Source organism: Phaethon aethereus (assembly GCF_964289735.1).
Source record: "Phaethon aethereus genome assembly, chromosome: 9".
Classification (NCBI taxonomy): domain Eukaryota; kingdom Metazoa; phylum Chordata; class Aves; order Phaethontiformes; family Phaethontidae; genus Phaethon; species Phaethon aethereus.
This window is the reverse complement of record NC_138585.1, coordinates 3,330,680-3,347,854: the sequence shown is the minus strand read 5'-3', so window position 1 is coordinate 3,347,854 and position 17,175 is coordinate 3,330,680. Positions and strand designations below refer to the sequence as shown.

The window sequence follows — 17,175 nt, the reverse complement described above, 5'->3', positions numbered from 1 at the left end:
AATCCTAGTGATTTAATTTTTAGTTACCTTCAGCTGTACACCAGCTTACATGACATAAGGAACTGACTTTCAAAAGACTATCAAAAATTCGTGATTTTTGGCTAGCTTGTTTTTCTTCCAGCTTTTAACATGCCTGAGGAAATGCACACTCTCTATTTGGATTGGAAAGATTTCCTAATGTTTAATGGAAGTTTTTCCAGAGATTATAAATGTCTGGTCATTCCATAGCGATTAATAGTTTGTTCAACTTAATCATCACTGAAGTTTAAGTATTGCTTAGAGTCCTCCTACAAGGCATGAAAACTTCTTGTAGTAAGATGGAAGATGTGATAGCATGCTGTCAGTGTCTTTGAAGCTGCCTCTGATTATGTAGTAACAGTGAGATAAAAAGATACCTATAGATATATATGCAATTGTTATAGATGCATATGTATTTTTAGTCAGTCTGTAAGAAATATACAGCCTCTCTAATGGTACCCAGTGGCACATTTTATGGACTTAATATTGGTTTGCTGTTTCCTTGTTTGGTTCAGAATCATACAGCCCTGAAACAGATTGTGCAGGCAGTGTGGTAAAGCTCTAAAGCATATGCACAATTAAAATAGATTGAAAATGTTTGCTTTAAAAGAAAAAAGAAAAGAGAAAAAAGTAATTTAGGTAACTGCTTTACTCCTTAAACTAAAGCAGCCTAGGTTTGTCCAGCTGCTGTCATTACTGTTCTTGAAAGTGCATTTCTTTAGATCGTGTTTCTAAGTTCTCTGAAGGATCCAAAAGTAAACTTGGTGTGTTTGCAAACATCAGCCTTTATGTCTAGATGAAATGGGTGTTAGGGAATTTTTTTTTTCTTTCAAGCAAAGGCTGGCCTACATAATGTATTTCATTGTTCATGCCCACACCTATCCTAGGTCTTGACTGACCTTTATGTCTAAAACCGAATTATTTAATTTTCAAGTTAAAGCATATTAACAGAAGACTGCACAATATTAGATTTATTTTTGAGACTGCAATTATATCTAAAAAAAAAAAAAAAAAATTAGAAGTTTCTTTGTCCTGAAACATGCTATTATTCAAGCACTTGAAAAGTCCAAGCCAGATTTGTTCTGTCTATGGTGTTTCTACTACAGGTGAGTTTAGAAAGGAATAAAACTACATTTCAAAATCTGTAGACAAAATTCCCCCTTCTGCATTGTAATTAATTAGTAGCAAGGAACAAGTTGCACGTGTCAGATACTACCTGGACAGCTATCAAGCATACTTGCATATAGCATAGTACGAGATCTATAAATTTTTAGCAAGATGTCTCCATTTTCTAAAGGTTGACTAGGTCAGCAGCTTGATACGGTGCAGTGTGTTTCTGCTTGCTGTTTGTGCCTGGTCAAGAAGAATCCTGCCTTTTCTTTACATCTGCCTTCTGCTCTTTCTTATCCATGCATAATTCGTAGGCAGAAATAATGTTTTTAATTAGACTAGCTGATACAGTTTAGAAAAAGGGTGAGGTTTTGTTTTAACTGTATGAGGTTTAATAAGGCCAAGTGTAGGGTCCTGCACTTTGGCCACAACAACCCCATGCAATGCTACAGGCTTGGGGAGGAGTGGCTGGAGAGCAGCCCGGCGGAAAGGGACCTGGGGGTGCTGGTTGACAGCCGGCTGAACATGAGCCGGCAGTGTGCCCAGGTGGCCAAGAAGGCCAACAGCGTCCTGGCCTGTATCAGGAATAGTGTGGCCAGCAGGAGTAGGGAAGTGATTGTGCCCCTGTACTCAGCACTGGTGAGGCCGCGGCTTGAATCCTGTGTTCAGTTTTGGGCCCCTCACTACAAGAAGGATGTTGAGGTGCTGGAGCGTGTCCAGAGAAGGGCAACGAAGCTGGTGAGGGGGCTGGAGCACAAGTCTTATGAGGAGCGACTGAGGGAACTGGGGTTGTTCAGTCTGGAGAAGAGGAGGCTGAGGGGAGACCTTATTGCTCTCTACAACTACCCGAAAGGGGGTTGTGGCGACGAGGGTGTTGGTCTCTTCTCCCAAGTAACCAGTAATAGGACAAGAGGAAATGGCCTCAAGTTGCGCCAGGGGAGGTTTAGATTGGATATTAGGAAAAATTTCTTCACTGAGAGGGTGGTCAGGCATTGGAACAGGCTGCCCAGGGAGGTGGTGGAGTCGCCGTCTCTGGAAGTGTTCGAAAAACGTGTGGATGTGGCGCTTCAGGACATGGTTTAGGGAACATGGTGGCGCTGGATTAATGGTTGGACTTGATGATCCTGAAGGTCCTTTCCAACCTAGTGATTCTGTGATTCTGTGTAATCCTGTGTTTTGTGCTTTTTTTGTTTTTTTTTAAGCCACACAAACCTATCTTAGGGACGCAGAAACTTGCTTATTTTAGGTCAGCTAACATACTTGGATAATAAGATGTCTTTTCCCTACAATCTTGCTTTATGCTCTTAAATCCTCAGACAGCAATGACTCTCTGTTACTTCCCCAGCAGGAACTCCACCTACTTAAAATTAATGTATAACGTGTTGTCTTTTTGGCAATCCAGATATTCTAAAAATCATTATTCTCTCGGCTAGTTTTCTAAATACAGTGATTAGGAATATCGATAATGCTGACAAATACGGATTTCTGTGGATCACCATTCTCCTTTTGGAAGTCCCTGTTCTCCAGAGACTTACAAGTAAGCATATGGTATTAAGACTAGGAATGTAAAAAGCTGAATTCACTAGGCAATTCTTTCATTATATTAAATTGATTTGTACTCTGCAGTTGTATTCTGGAGATCTTTGGGCAAAGGTAGGTTCTCTTTCACACTCTCCCCAGCTTATCAGGAATGTCCTTTGCTTCCAAAGAAATGGAGAAAAAAATTATCATTCCAATCACCTACATGAGCATGTTAGATTTGTCATTTCTGTAGTATGTATTGCATTTACTGACAATTTCAAACAGATTTTATAAAAATGCAATCAGAAATTTTAATGCTACTATTAAACTGCAGAATTTCTGTGTTCGCGTTCTAAACTGGAATGGTGGAGGCTTTAAATAGGAGGTGCAATCTTGCCAGCCATTTTTGTAGAGATGTAACTGCTGCTTCCTGTCCGAAAAAAACATCCTGCTTGCTCAAAGGCTTCTTCACATGCTGCGTGCTTCTCTCCCACTTTGCAATTTCTTTTCCCTGCATCATGGAATTCTTCAAGGAATATACAGTCTTTCTCCCCAAGAGCACTTACTATGTACGTTTCAGTCTACGATTTCACCGTGAGGATGTCTGTTCCTAGTAAGTCTGGATGTGGCACTGCAAGCAGTTAAGTCTGTGTTTTGGAGAATGGTTGAAGGTGTGTTAGTTTCTGCAGAACTGTCCTGTCACCTATCCTCACTACAACATGTAGCCAGCCATAGCACTTTACTGAAATTCAAAGAAGGTTCTAAATAAGGGTGTTTCATTCCACAGAAAATATTTACTAGAAATACCAGAAGTTATTTTTTTAACCCATTGCAAAATATTTTATTGACCAAATTAATACGTTTTGTTCCAACGGAATGTTGGTATTTGAATAAGTGTAATTTTTTTCAAGATGTCAAGGTGTGAGTAAGGAATAGGCATGAGACAGGTTTTCCTGAAAAATACTTAGAAGGATTTGTTAGAACAGCAATTATCACAAGCATCTAACAAATATAGCTTAGTAGTGATATTTGAAAATTAACAAATTTGGGAATATTGATTAGAATTTAATTGACTTTTAATTTGAGGTGCCATATTAAAAATATTAGACATTAATGTTGCTTTTACTAGACAGGAAGAGCATCAGAATATTTTTCCTGACGTGTACTCTTTGCTGTCTTTGCACAGAAAGGAGGACTCGAGCTTAGGAGTGAAAAGTAAATTAATTTTTCAGTTTATTACGGTCCATGGTTCTCTGATGCCAGTTACTGTGAACTGGACATCTGCATGGTAGCAACCGGTAACCCTGCTGATTTAGGTGACAAGTTCTACTGACCAGATGTTGTGTGATAATTCTAGTGGCAATCAGTCTGAATAAATGATCTGGTAGTGAAAGGTGGTAAATTGCACTAATCTTCTAGAAAATCTATCCCTCACAAAGAAAGTTTCTTTTCTTTCACTGAGTAGCAGAAAAGACTATTCATAAAACTGTACGATAGATAAATCAGGCTCTTACTTGAAAATTACTATATAACTTTTGTAAACATTTACTTGTTTGTGCATGAAAGCAGGAATAATGGGGTTTGCTGCTTATTTTGCCATATTTTGTCATGCCTAGTGCATCTCCCTGTAGACGTCATGTAAAAGAACTTAAAACCCCTAGTGTTTTCTTTTCTGTGAAAGATGCCTTGATATAAAGGCACAACCAGCCTCATCGATGTGCCGTCTTGAGATTAGGATACTGCTGATAGAGTACAAATGTTTAATGCCCAGTCTCCAATAGCTGAAGAATCTGTTGTTCTTAAAGCCAGGTGTTTCTCAGCCTGCTGTACCTTTTTCTCCAATGTAGTGTTTGTGTCGCAGCTGATCACGTTCATGACACACTGACACTTGTAAAACTGCATCTTCTAGCAGCAGATAATTCAAAAGGGAATATGTATTCCAAAAATAGAGACTAGTCTAATGAAGGTGTATTCTGTGTACTAAAGCAATAACTGTATTTTAACTTGCACTGAAAATAAACTGTTGACATGGGATTATACCTGTTAAAGCTTCCTTTTTTTTGTTTAACTTTTTAAGGTTAAAAATGCACTTTGCTCCTAAATACAGGGTTGCTGTATTAACAAAAATATTAAAAATCAAAATGTAAATTTGGCAGAACTGTTCTCTTGCATCATTTTGCCAACGAATATATTTTTGGTTTTTTCGGTATCCTCAGTGGTTACGTCAGTAGCAATGGCATGCTCTTACATAGCCTTTCCTGAACCAGAAACGATGCCATCTTCTTTCATGAAAGTAATCTTTTTTTGGTCTCTGCTTCTGTTAGTATTTGAATGAGACTACGTATGGGGATTTATCTGTGCGAGTGCAGAGGAGGCTTTGCTTCCTCTCCCACAGTCACTGACTCAATTTATCAGTAATTTTGTTTTACAGAAGCCTTCTAAAATCCAACTTCCTAGAAGAGAAATACTGCGATTTTCCATTCCTCAGCTTAGCTATTTCTACACAGCACAGACAGCACTATAAAAGGTGTTTTATTTGGAGAGCACAGATCAGTTCCACTCAAAGGTCAGGATAGCAACCTTTTACTGGTGATGACTTTTCCCTCTCTATTTATGCCTAATTGTCCCCTCTGTTTATGCCTAACCTACTTAGTCTGTTCTTCCTGTTATTTTGCGAACACATGCCACTTTCCCAAAAGCACTGCTTTTTAGCTTCTGTCTCCTATCTCTGTTGTTTCATACATGGACCCAGTTCACTGTTATCATGTTGGCTGGTTTCTGCATTTCTGATACTGGAAAGACATTTTATATTTCCTTCCTTTTGGTGTTTGTAAGATGAAGAACTTTAAAAGCTGCTACAGAAAGCATTGAGAAATCTAAAGATTCCTTAGTGAAGAGCTTTTCTGAATCATATCTGCCCAGTAAACACTCGTTCTTTTTGCCCGTTATTTAAAATTGATTATCTAGTTGGCATTTTCTTTTGGTGGTTTGAGCCCACATTTTTTGCACAGCTGCAGATGATTTGCATGATTGAAGTTTAGCAGATATCTTTTGTGGTGTTTACATACAACAGATGCTCCAAAACCCAGGAGAAAAAAGTCCCATAGATAACTTGTTTATTCAACTTTTATTTACAGAATAGTAATAATTAAAATCTCTAATATTAATATTACTGCTTCTGTGGTAATATTGTAGTAAAGAAGACTTCAGTTAAAATAACTGCAGGCAAGATTATTGTTTCAGAGAAATTTAAGGGGTTTTTTTTCTCAGCATTGCTGAGGGGATGGTCTGAATTGTTCTTTTGCTGCTATGGCTGCACTTGCTAATAGATGGACATTCTCTGTCTTGGATTCTTTTGTCCATGTCACTTGGCTTTTTATGTATTTTCTAGAATTTTGGCTTTATGTATTTTGTAGAATTTTGTATAAATTTTTTAAAAGCTTTTTTAAAACTTTGTTGTAGAGTTCAAAAAGTATTTCAGAGTAACATTTCCCCTGGGAGTTTAAGGTTTTTGACTAGCAAATTGTCTGTCTATCCTTTCATTTGGAAATTTTTATTTTGAAATATTAGACAATGTTTCAGGTTCTAACGTGGAGGGGTATGCAATAACATCCAAGAGTTATTTGCTCCAGGTGTAGATGTGGCATTTGAATTGAAGATTTTTCCACTCTTAGGGAGAAAATTTTCCTGGTCTAATCAACTTCCCCCCCGCCCCCCCCCAAAGTTCTGATTAATTTATGAGAACATGCACTGCAGTTATAATTGCAATATGCTCTTAGGATACTTTCCTGCAAACCTCAGCATCATTCCTTTATCCTTTTTTTGGAAATTTGTGACATGCTACTGGGTGCTCGTACCTGTAGATTCAAATACAAATTCAGTCATAGACTGCATCACAGAGGTAAACACCACACTTAAATTCCAGTACAATATTCATATATTTTCTGATGTTTTTATTCCTTTGAAGTCAGCAGTGAAAAAGTCCAACTGGTAGTCATGTCAAGAAGCACGGGGTTCAAAGAAGTGTTCGATCTATCTGTAATACGGCGTGGTGGGGTCTGTTTAATTCTTGTATCCTCTATTCTGATGTTGAACAAACACTCCCTTCATATGTTGTAATAGGAAACGTGTTTCACACCTTTTTTTTACATGAAGAAGAAATAGTATTTTATTCCCCAGCACTTTAAATCAAATACCACTTGCTTTGTTCACATTTACTTGTGACGTTAGTAAATGAATCTGAGAGCAGCATTTTCCACTAATTATTACCAGCACTTTTTGTTTGGAACCCCACTTAAACTAGTGATGGGCCCCTTTACCTTTCTTCTTCACATAACCATGTATGTCATCTTTTACATGTTCTCCATATTTTTTTCCTCTGGCTTTGATATATCTGAGTTATTTAAGTACTCTTTGGATTGTTTTATCCCATTTCTTCCTGTTGACATCTCTCCCTTTCTTTGTTAGGTTTTATCGCACAAAATTCCTGGTAAGTTTTCAACACCGTCTTTTTCCCTGTCTCTCTGTTCGATCACATGTGAAGAGCTTTGCTATTTGATCCATTCATGTGCTTGTGGAATTTAATATTATCCATGGGAATGCATGGTATTTGAGAGAGCTTCATAGATATTTATACAGCCACACTCTACCAAACAGTTTCTTAATAGGGAACCTATTTTTAGAATCAAAACAGAAATAGAAAGTATTTGGGTTCCTCTATTTAAATAGGTACTTTAGTATTATTTTTAAATCTGAAAGAGGAAAAGATTTTCTTCAATTTCAAAATTAGTAGGTGGCAGGAAGGAGGACTGAGTCCACAGACGCAGTGGTGGTGATAATAGGAAAGCACAGGAAAATAAGAGGAAATAAGAGCACTGGTGCAGAAATTTGAAGTAAGCTTTACAATATCTTCCATTCATGTGCTTCTGGAATTTAAAATGTTTCTGTCTCTCTCGCCTGAGCTCAGCTTTTCTTTGCTGCTCGATTGAAATTTCTGTGGAAGTCATTATCCCTCTTATGTTTCTGTAACACTATTCAAATCATTGTTTTGCTCCTGCATTTTAATTACATTTTTTGTACTGAAGTTTGTTTTTTTAATTTTGCTGTGTTTCTTCTCATCAGCCCCGAGATCACCACTAGATTAGACACGTGTGTAAGTCACCATATGATTTTACATACTGGGTTTTTTGTCTGTTTTGGTTCAGGTACTTTGCTCATTTTGTCTGTTTCTGTCCTCATAATTTACAGCCCTTTCGTATTTCAGTTGCTTGAAAATCTGTCCCTTGTGCTTGAGATGAAAATTCTCCAGTCTGTTCAGCTTCACCTCTGTATAGGAAGAGTAGCGCTTTGTAGCGTAGGCCAGTATTATGTGCTCTACTTTCTGCCACCAGTTTACTTCAGTAGACCTGCTGTTTCCTAGCTTGCTCAATCTTGGTGGTTTTGTAAAATGCAGAGAGCAAGTTAAATGGCCTCTATCTGCATAATCCTTCTTGGATCTCTCATGCTTGCTAATTGTCTGGATTATTGACTGACACAAAACCATCTTTTCCTAGAGTCTATACAAAGTTTGATAATCTCTCTGTTGTCCCCCCACCCCTGGGCCAACTGCTGCTCACTTATTACTGAGAGCATGTGCTCATGCAGTATTTGCCCTAGAACCTAAGAAAATAGTTTTCCTAACTTCTCTGTACCTAAACTCATTATTTCTTGTCTTAACATGATAATGGACCCATACTTACGGGATGTTCTGTATTGGTAAACTGGCTATCAAAAGTAGCTTACAATGGTTTTTCGGTTGGCAAGAAGGGAAACAGTTTTCCTGTGAACTTGCTGTCCCTTAAAGTGAGAAGCTGGCTGGACAAGTGTTCTTCTTCTGTGACTGGGCAGATTAACATGGCTGTCTCTAAAAGTACTTGTCTGGTAGAGAATGGAGTTGATAGTACCTCTCCTTTTAACGAGATGTAAAAAAGTAGGATCCTGCCCTGTAGTCTTAACCATAAAAACACGTTGAAACCTATTCTTTCAAATGAAGGAAGATCAAATTGACTGAAAGATCTTGGTAGTCCTTCTGTGTTGGGTATTGGTATTAAAAGATTCTGGGTTTACTTGGGAGTAAGGGTATATCAAGCTATATAAAAGTAAAAGACTTCTTGTAACTCCTTTTGCTGGGATCCACAAAATTTTTTCCTAGGCTTTAGCAGCTTGCTGGGTGATGTCTGCTCATGTGGCCAGACAGTGGTTTGAAACTTGGATTAACCTCTAAACTAGGTATTTGGACTATGCTTTTCTCTTGCAACAGCCATAATCACCAGCAGAACTTTAATGAAAACCCAACAGGATGTTAAAGAAAATAATTAATGATGGTTACTCTTAACTTTTCTGGAAGGATTTCTTTCTCTTCCCTGAGTTGGGAACTAAGTATTTCAACTCTACCACTTACAACCTTGACTGAAATTATGATCAGAGCACAGCACTTGGGGCAAGCTGGTACGAAGTTCTGCAATGTGTCCCCCGATTTCCTTACTTTTCCCTCTTTTAAATTGCCATGCTGAATTTTAGGCTGCACCAAAGTTTCTTTATTAGCTTCAAGTTAATTTTAAAGTATGTCTAAATCAGTAATGTTTCTGACATTCCTTCTTTCCATTACTTATTGTAGTTTTCATTTAAAATGTCAAGCTTTGGCTGGCTTTGCTTTGTGCTGTTTCATGCAGGTGTAACAGGCAAAGACTTGTCAAAAGTCTGCAGGTGGAAAGGCTGGGGATTTTGACTCCTTGATGGCAGCAAGTGAACACACCAGTCAACATTTTCAATAACTAGTGACTAAAACTAGTTTCTTAAGTATGTGTTTTAAAAACCTCACTGAAGCTACTCTAGGATCAGTATGTCTTAAAATTACATCACTTATTAGAAACTTAGATTTAGGCACCATTTTTTAACATATACCCCACTTTGTTCTCGATTCATAAAATATAAGTGTATGTTCTGACTGAACAGTAGTTAAATAGTTACTTTTGACATCCACTGTCATTGTGAGGCTTCAAATTACTTGACATTCTAATCAGATTAATTTTTTTTTTTTTAAAGTTGATGGTACAGGCTATGAGCAGACTCCAGAACACTTGTTTAGTCATGTTTGGAGGACTTGACTGGGAACATTTTAATGTGAAAGCTCACACTTTTCAGGGATATTTTTTGTTTTGTTTTTACAAAACAGACTAATAATTGACAAAATCATTGAATTTCTCATCTTTCAAGTTCACACTTTTTCTCCCTTTGAAGGACTGCCCGCCAGTTGTTTTATTCCTGGACACAGCTATACTCTCCCCTTTTCTATACAGCATGATGTAGTAATCGCCGTGCCGCGTTAGACTAGAGATCGGTCTTGTCTGATGGCTTAAGACCATAACCACTCATTAGAGGCAGTGCAAGCTCTTTCAGATCCGGTGACTAGTACCAGATACTTGAAAGGGAGGTGCCAGAAAACAAGCCATAGAAAATTGTGGGACAGTTTCTCTTGGAGGGAGTGGTTTTTTTGGCTCCTGTCAGCTGTTTGTTATGAAGCATGAGAATTTTTCTTACAATTGCTGTTCATTTTTAATGCTTTTTGTACAATGCTTCTTTTTAATACCACTAAATGTAAATACCATTGTAAATAAATACTTTCTGTCAATGAAAAGCAAGTGTGTTGCTGCTTTCAAAGTAGGCTGGCTAATTTTTGAACAGAAAAGAACCTCTAGTCCCAGCAAAAAAAAGGATGTTGTTCTACCTCTTGCAATTTAAAAGAGTCTTCTTAATTCTCTGCCGAATACCTGCAAAGGAATTATAAGCAATATGCCATGAGAATTTTAATAGATAACTGTGCCTAAGTGCAAAGTAGAATTCAACCTGCTTTTCATAAATAATTTAGCTCTAACTGCGATGAAAACCTGCTCTTGTCCTTGAATTCAGCTGCCACTACTGCTAAGCACGAGCGCATATACATTGAATAAGGTGGTGTTGGACGGTTTTAATTTGGTGTATCTTCCCCTTTTACAGTTTCTGCCCTATTTTTCCTGTCATTTCTCTTGAGCTAGCTCTGAGCTTCCTGATGGCTTTCTCTTTAAGATTAATAATGACTTCTTAATTAGAAATAATGACTCCTGTATTGCACTAAGCATTATCCTGCATTTTAAAGCAGGACATTGTCACATAGGTGAACTCTGTGACAGAGATGCACTTAATGTTATACCTAGGGTTTTTTGATTAAGTGCATAAAAGTGGTGGTAAGTTAGAAAACTTGGATACTGAATAAGCAAAATTAATGAAAATTTTGTAATATTTTAACACACTAAAATAACTTTCTGTTGATAATTATCTGTGATCAATCTAGATAGGACTCAAGTATGTCTTATGATTAGAAATTGTGAAACTTGCATACTTAATTGATTTTTGTATCGTGCTCACCTCTAAGAGAATGTTAAACAGCTCTTAGCACGTTACACATGCTGTTGCACAACCTGCTGTCAAACTTGTTTTGTCTCTGCATGTTTTACAACATACAGAGGAAATAACCTGATCAGGTTTAGGTAGTAGTAATGCTCAAAAAAAAATTCAGGGCTTAGAAAAAAAGCAAACATGTATAAAAGGAAAGATACCTCCATAGTGTTTGTAGACTCTAGCATGAACATACTCAATAATTAAAAAAAAGAGACCTGACACCACAAATCTAAACCAATAGACATTTGAAGTTGTGTAGTTTTTGTTTCTGTTCAAAGCAATGCATTTCAGCTTTGGAAGTTGCTCAGCATTCTGCCTTCAATTCACTCAAGAATTTAAACATTAAGTTTAAAACATTCAGTTTAACATGTGAGTAGTCCCGTTAGTTAAAGACTGAACCCAGCATGACCCAGTTCCCACATACACTGGGTGCCAGCTGGATTTCTTCCCCTTGCTATAAATCCTTACAGAAGACATTGTCATTGAATTTCAACAGATTTAAAGGATTCAGGTCACTGCATGCCATTACTGGTAATTCCATGTAATATAAAAAGATTTTTTTCATGATTCTTTGCAGTGCATTTGCTGTTATACAAGCTGTGCAAGCACACAACTACCACTAAGTTCAACCTTTTTTTTTTTGCTAGTGTTTTAGGATTTTGTAGAATTAAAACTATTCACTGAGTGGTCTAGGTTCTGTTGGGACTAGCACATACAAGTTCTGAACTCATTGATGGAAACACATTTTGGGAGCTGATTACCTGTAGGTAATCTTGGGGAAAAATCACTTGTTTACCCACACCCCCACACCGGTTTCATTGATGTTTACTGATTATTATTTTTTTAACTTTCTGATTTCACAGATGATAAAAACACACTGTCCTGTTACAAGAGCTTTTGTCTGGGAAGAAAACAATATGATTATAGAACTGTAAAAAAAAAAAAAAAGGGTATTTGTAAACAAGGCTTAATTATGTCCCATTCTGCTGCTGATTTAGAGGAATACTGATGATCTAGGCGACATTCCCTGTAGGTAGATCAGAACTTCAGCAGTCTCTCTAGACATCAGGTTTAAACTAGCAGAGAGCTAGAAAGAGACCGTGAGCAAATAAAGGAAAAGAAAACTTGAATTTATAGGACAGAGGCCCGAAAGTATGGTGGGAGACATTTTTTGTAACCCACTGAAGACTGAAGGGAGTTCTTCCCTTAATTTCTTATTCACCAACCTCCTCCTTTATGCTAAAAAGAAAAGGCATACTGTGTATCTGTAGACGGAGGGTTTCTGCGGTATTCATTCTTGGAGTGGAGAATGGGAAGTGAAAGAGCTCATAGAACAGCTTTCAAGGGGAGTATAGTTCACATAATGTGGTAGAGTGAAGAACACGTAAGTTACTGGAATTAAAATATATTCTTACCCTTATTGCTAACCTAATCAGTGTTATCAAAGCAGTACCTAGATTCTTGTGGATAGGAGATACTCAGTTCCTAAGCGAGCTTTACATAGAAGCAGGGAATTGCTGGGGGAATGGGTAACTGTCAGGTAACATTTTAAAAGCCTTCCATAAAAATGAAATGCAATGGGCAGAAAAATCCGATTTCCGTGGTAGGCTGGAAGCAACTAACAAAGTCTAAGGGAATTATACAGAAAACAGAGAACATCTTTCTGCTAACATGGTGGTTTTCCATTATCTTTCATTTGCAGGTCCCTTTTCCTTTTTTTTTTGGGGGGGGGGGGAGGTTGGAGAACCTTCGCTTGAATGGTAGTAAGACCTGCTGTCTCTTTGCAGATCCCTTGGAAATAGTCCCCTACAAGGGGCCTGCTCTTTTGAGAGGTGTTCTGTTATTTTGGGGATACAGATTACAGGAAGGTGAACGTTACTGTGTGGTGGTGAAAAGGCTTCAAGTCTGACCAATTCAACTGGAGGATGCACAGCTCTACTTACTCCCCATTTAAAACAACATAAGAGAACTATGTGTCTCTCAAAAAAAAAAAAAAATCAAAGCAAATAGAATTCTTTCTAAATGAGAAAGTCAGTATTGATGCAGTTAAATGATTGTGCTCATTCTTTAAAATACATATAATTATAAACACCCTTTTTCTTTGGAACATGGATGTTAAAGTACAAGAAGATGCTCTAAGAGTGTCATCTCAGTATGTGTGTATACATCCAAATAATTGCTAAGAAGGATCTAGAAATCCTGCAAGATCATCTATAAAATCCTCTTTCCAATTTTTGTGCCTTTGGAATGAGACTCATTCCTAGGGGAAAGGATGTAATGGAAAAAAATTTAGCTATAGCAATAAACCTGATATATCTATAATTGATAGTTTATACTCAGTTGCATTATACATAGTTATGTTATAGACTAATAAAAAGACAATGATCCAAAACAACTTTTTTTACACCATATATTACATTCACTAAGTCATATATGCAGAAATTGGAGTGAGAGGGGAAAAAAAATCAAGTCCTTAATGTATGAGTACTTTTCTAGACTTGCGACATGCTGGATTTGATCAAACACTATTACGCATAATCTCATTATAGCTTCTTGTGCCTTTCACCAGCCAGTATATCTGTTCAGTGTCTTTTAAAGAACAACCCTTGACACGTATTGGCTAGAAGAATTAACAGTCGGTATTTTAATTAACTGTGGTGTGACTACAGTCACTCAATTCAAAATTTTACTATGTGTATGAAAACTATTAGTAGAGGAATACTTTTGTATCTGAACTTCATAAAGAATCTACATATGCTTCTTTTTAATTTTATTTTTTTCTGCAGATTTTAAAAAGGTCATAAAAAGTTGTACTAAGTAAAACTGACAAGCGCCAGTATATTGTTTTATGCTCAGACACTAACTCACTCTTTTAAATGAGTTCAGTTTATCAAAAATCTTTACCTTCAGTCTTTCATTTCAGTTTGTTTCTAGGCTTTCCATTGCCGTGATTTCCAAACAATTCACACATTTCAATTTATCCATAAAGCGTCCCTACAAGACAGGGACACGATGTAACGTCTACGCCTTTTACAGGCAGGGATTTAGAGGGCAGAAAGGGTGTGAGCGTTGTTCAGAGAGGAATTCCCATCCTGGCTGTCCTAGATCAGAGACATCTGTGTGTTGAAGTTACAGAGCAAAAGCTGTTTAGAGTCAGCAAATAAGGAATGTAAACTATAGAGATTTGCATGAATTAAGGTTTTTAGAGGGTGGTGCTTGGTGATGGGGTTTCTGTGCCGGAGGAGAGTCCGATTCCCACGTCTTTGCCTAGAAATAAGAACTGAAAACAACTACAAAGTAAAATCTACCAGGCTCTTTCTCTCTGGAGTTTTATTTTAAATATATTTTCTGCATCATCTATTTCAATACAGATGCTAGTATGTACATTTATCAGCAGAAAGAAGGAAAAGCAATATACAGTGTCAGTTGCTCCAATTAAAAAAAAAAGGGGGGGAAAAAAGCAAATTAGAAAAGGTCTGATTAGATGATGTTGTTTAGTTATCTTGTTTATCATATGTAAGTCTTGTGAGTTAGTTCATCCCTTGGGGGTGTTTATTTAAAGCATATATGTTGTAGCAGCAAATTTATTTTGTCTCAGGAAAGCTTCATCGTATTATCTAAGTATATACGATGATCCCATTTAGCGCTGGGCTTTGCCTAAGAGAAGCCTCTCTTGAGGGCAGGATAGGTCGTTTTGACTAGATTATAAACGAGGGTCCCAGTTTTCCCCCACTATTACTGTAGTCCGAGCACACTGGGTGACAGATTGCTCTCTGCAGGAAATGTCAGTTATCTATCTGTATAATGGTTATGTTTTTAAATATGGTAGATTTCTTCTGATCCCTACGGTCAATTTTAATGTCCTGATGATGGTCAGAATCCTACTGATAAGTACCTAGTGATTTTTCTGCTCTGATTACAAGTTCTGAGAGTCCTGGCATCTTTTACTGCCTTTCAGCTTTGCGGTCTGGGTAGTGACTATCAAACCTGGCTTCTGAGAAGCCCATCGGTCCAGTACTGTCCCATCACTGTCACTCCCTTTCGAAGACTTCTAGAGGACGGTGTTTCGGTTTCTGTGTTTCAGAGTGTGACTCTGAACTTGAACAGTATTGCCCACTGAGCCTTTTTATCTTTAGGGTACTTATTTGGGCTGGTTTAACTCAGGTTAGGTCTCGAAAGAAAAGCCTAAGTCAGGTCTTGCACAGGATGAGCTGTCATCCAGAGGTGGTCTTTCACCAGCATAGCTCGTTTTCCAGGTGCAATCTTACTGACCAGCCTAGCCCTTTGTCTCTCAGCACTCTTCCGTTACTAATTCTCTTTATTTCAGGAGCAGCAAGGCCAATGTAATTCCAGTCCGTGGAGGTAGGGTGGGGTTTTTTTTATGATTTTGCTGGGGTTTGTTTTTTTCTATTTATGATAGTACTCGAGTGTTCTAGCCTGAGCACATTTTCATACTATTCAACCAGTTATTAACTGTAATGAAACATTTCTTTATAAGGGCCTATTGTTGCCATTGAATTAAAATCCCTTGTCTTTCTCTGGGGGCTGTAGGATGGCAAGTACCTACAGAATATTGTCAGCTGAAAATCTGCAAGCATGACTTGCCTTTCGCTATGGAGGGAGAACACTTTCTTTCTTACTACTGGCCAAACTGTTCCTCCCAAATAAACACTTGGAAGCAAGGCTTGCTCAGCATTCAACTTCCTCTTTTAGTTGAGCGAGAGATTTAGTCAGAGCAAATCTGGACAGACAGCGCCTTTCATTTCTTTCTGCACCAGAAGAGCCAGAGAGAAGGCAAACAATACATCTCAAAGTGCCCCTCTCTTGCTAGGACAGACCACCGGAGCGGTCGCTTGTGAACACATTTATAGTCTTGCAACTTGAGGATCCTCTTCTTCCCTGAGACCCCGCATATTCCAAGGGCAGTTCTGCCTGCTGTGGCTGGGGGAGGACAATTGTGTTCCTTCATCATATGTCAAACAATCTTTAAAGTTGTTCCCCATACACTTACCAAAGCTGTATCAATTTCTTCTTGGGTCAAGAATCTCTTATTTCTTTGAATTGATGCCTATATTAAGACAGCTTGTGCTGCTTGAAGTTACGTGTTCCACCATGTAGCAAAGCAGTGCTTGTGGAAGCTGTCTGACTTGGGGGCAACCCCTTTGTCTGTGATGGAACATGCTACCAATTCTTCCATATCATATTTTAACTTCAGTGCCTTTATGTTGCAGACAGCCCTTCCTTTCTCATCTTGCTTTTTTCTTTCGTTACTGCATGCTGCCTTGTTTTCTGGCATTGGCTATTGCTGTTGGCTTTCCCTTAAAGTGGGCTGGCATGGAGAGAGATTGGAGAAAGAAATTATCATGTGTTATTTCTTCTCTATATCCCTATAGTTCAGCTCAGAAACCTCATTTTGTTGTGTAGCAGAAACAGGCATTTCTTCGTGACAGATTTTTAGATCGTCTGAGCAGCACTGATTCTCTGTCAAGGTCAGTCAGTCTGCTCAAAATGAAATGCTATCACGAGGGTTTTCCTCTCCTAACTCTTGAGCATTAGAAAAACCTGAATCTGACCTGATAAGAAGCTAAATCTCATCAGATTTCTTTTCACCATATGCTAATTTAGTTTTCAGATCCATAATTTAATTGCTTTGCTTATTTTCTGACAGGAAAGCAAAAGGATAGTGCTGCTAGGATAGGAATAAATACGTATTTGCCTTTCATTTCTACAGTATTTCACAGAAAGTGAAGTGTTGCAGTGTTATTTTCCCTTACCACCTCCACATAAATGCTTCATCAGTGTTATGTTTAAAATATTGTGTAGTAGTATAAGGCCAAGTCCTAAACAAAAGTACCAGTTTGAGCAGAAGCTTCTCAGAGAATTTTTATGTTGGTGAAGTAAGCTTGGTTTGAGGGCATAATCCAAGAAGATGCTCCCAGTGATTACTGGGAAGGAATGCAACCTAAATAACTCAAAAGAGTTTTTATTTAGTTTGATTTTATGTTTTGTGACCTGTGCTCTGTGATGTTTTCCATTCAGTTTTACATTACA

The 17,175-nt window shown here is 37.8% G+C and overlaps 1 protein-coding gene across 2 annotated transcripts in view; it reads left to right on the top strand.

Moving 5' to 3' along the window:
• Window positions 1-17,175, top strand: part of WDR33 (WD repeat domain 33) — a gene marked incomplete at both ends in the record, with an annotated part of 54,771 nt that overhangs the window by 17,115 nt on the left and 20,481 nt on the right. The gene's annotated exons all lie outside the window — the stretch shown is intronic.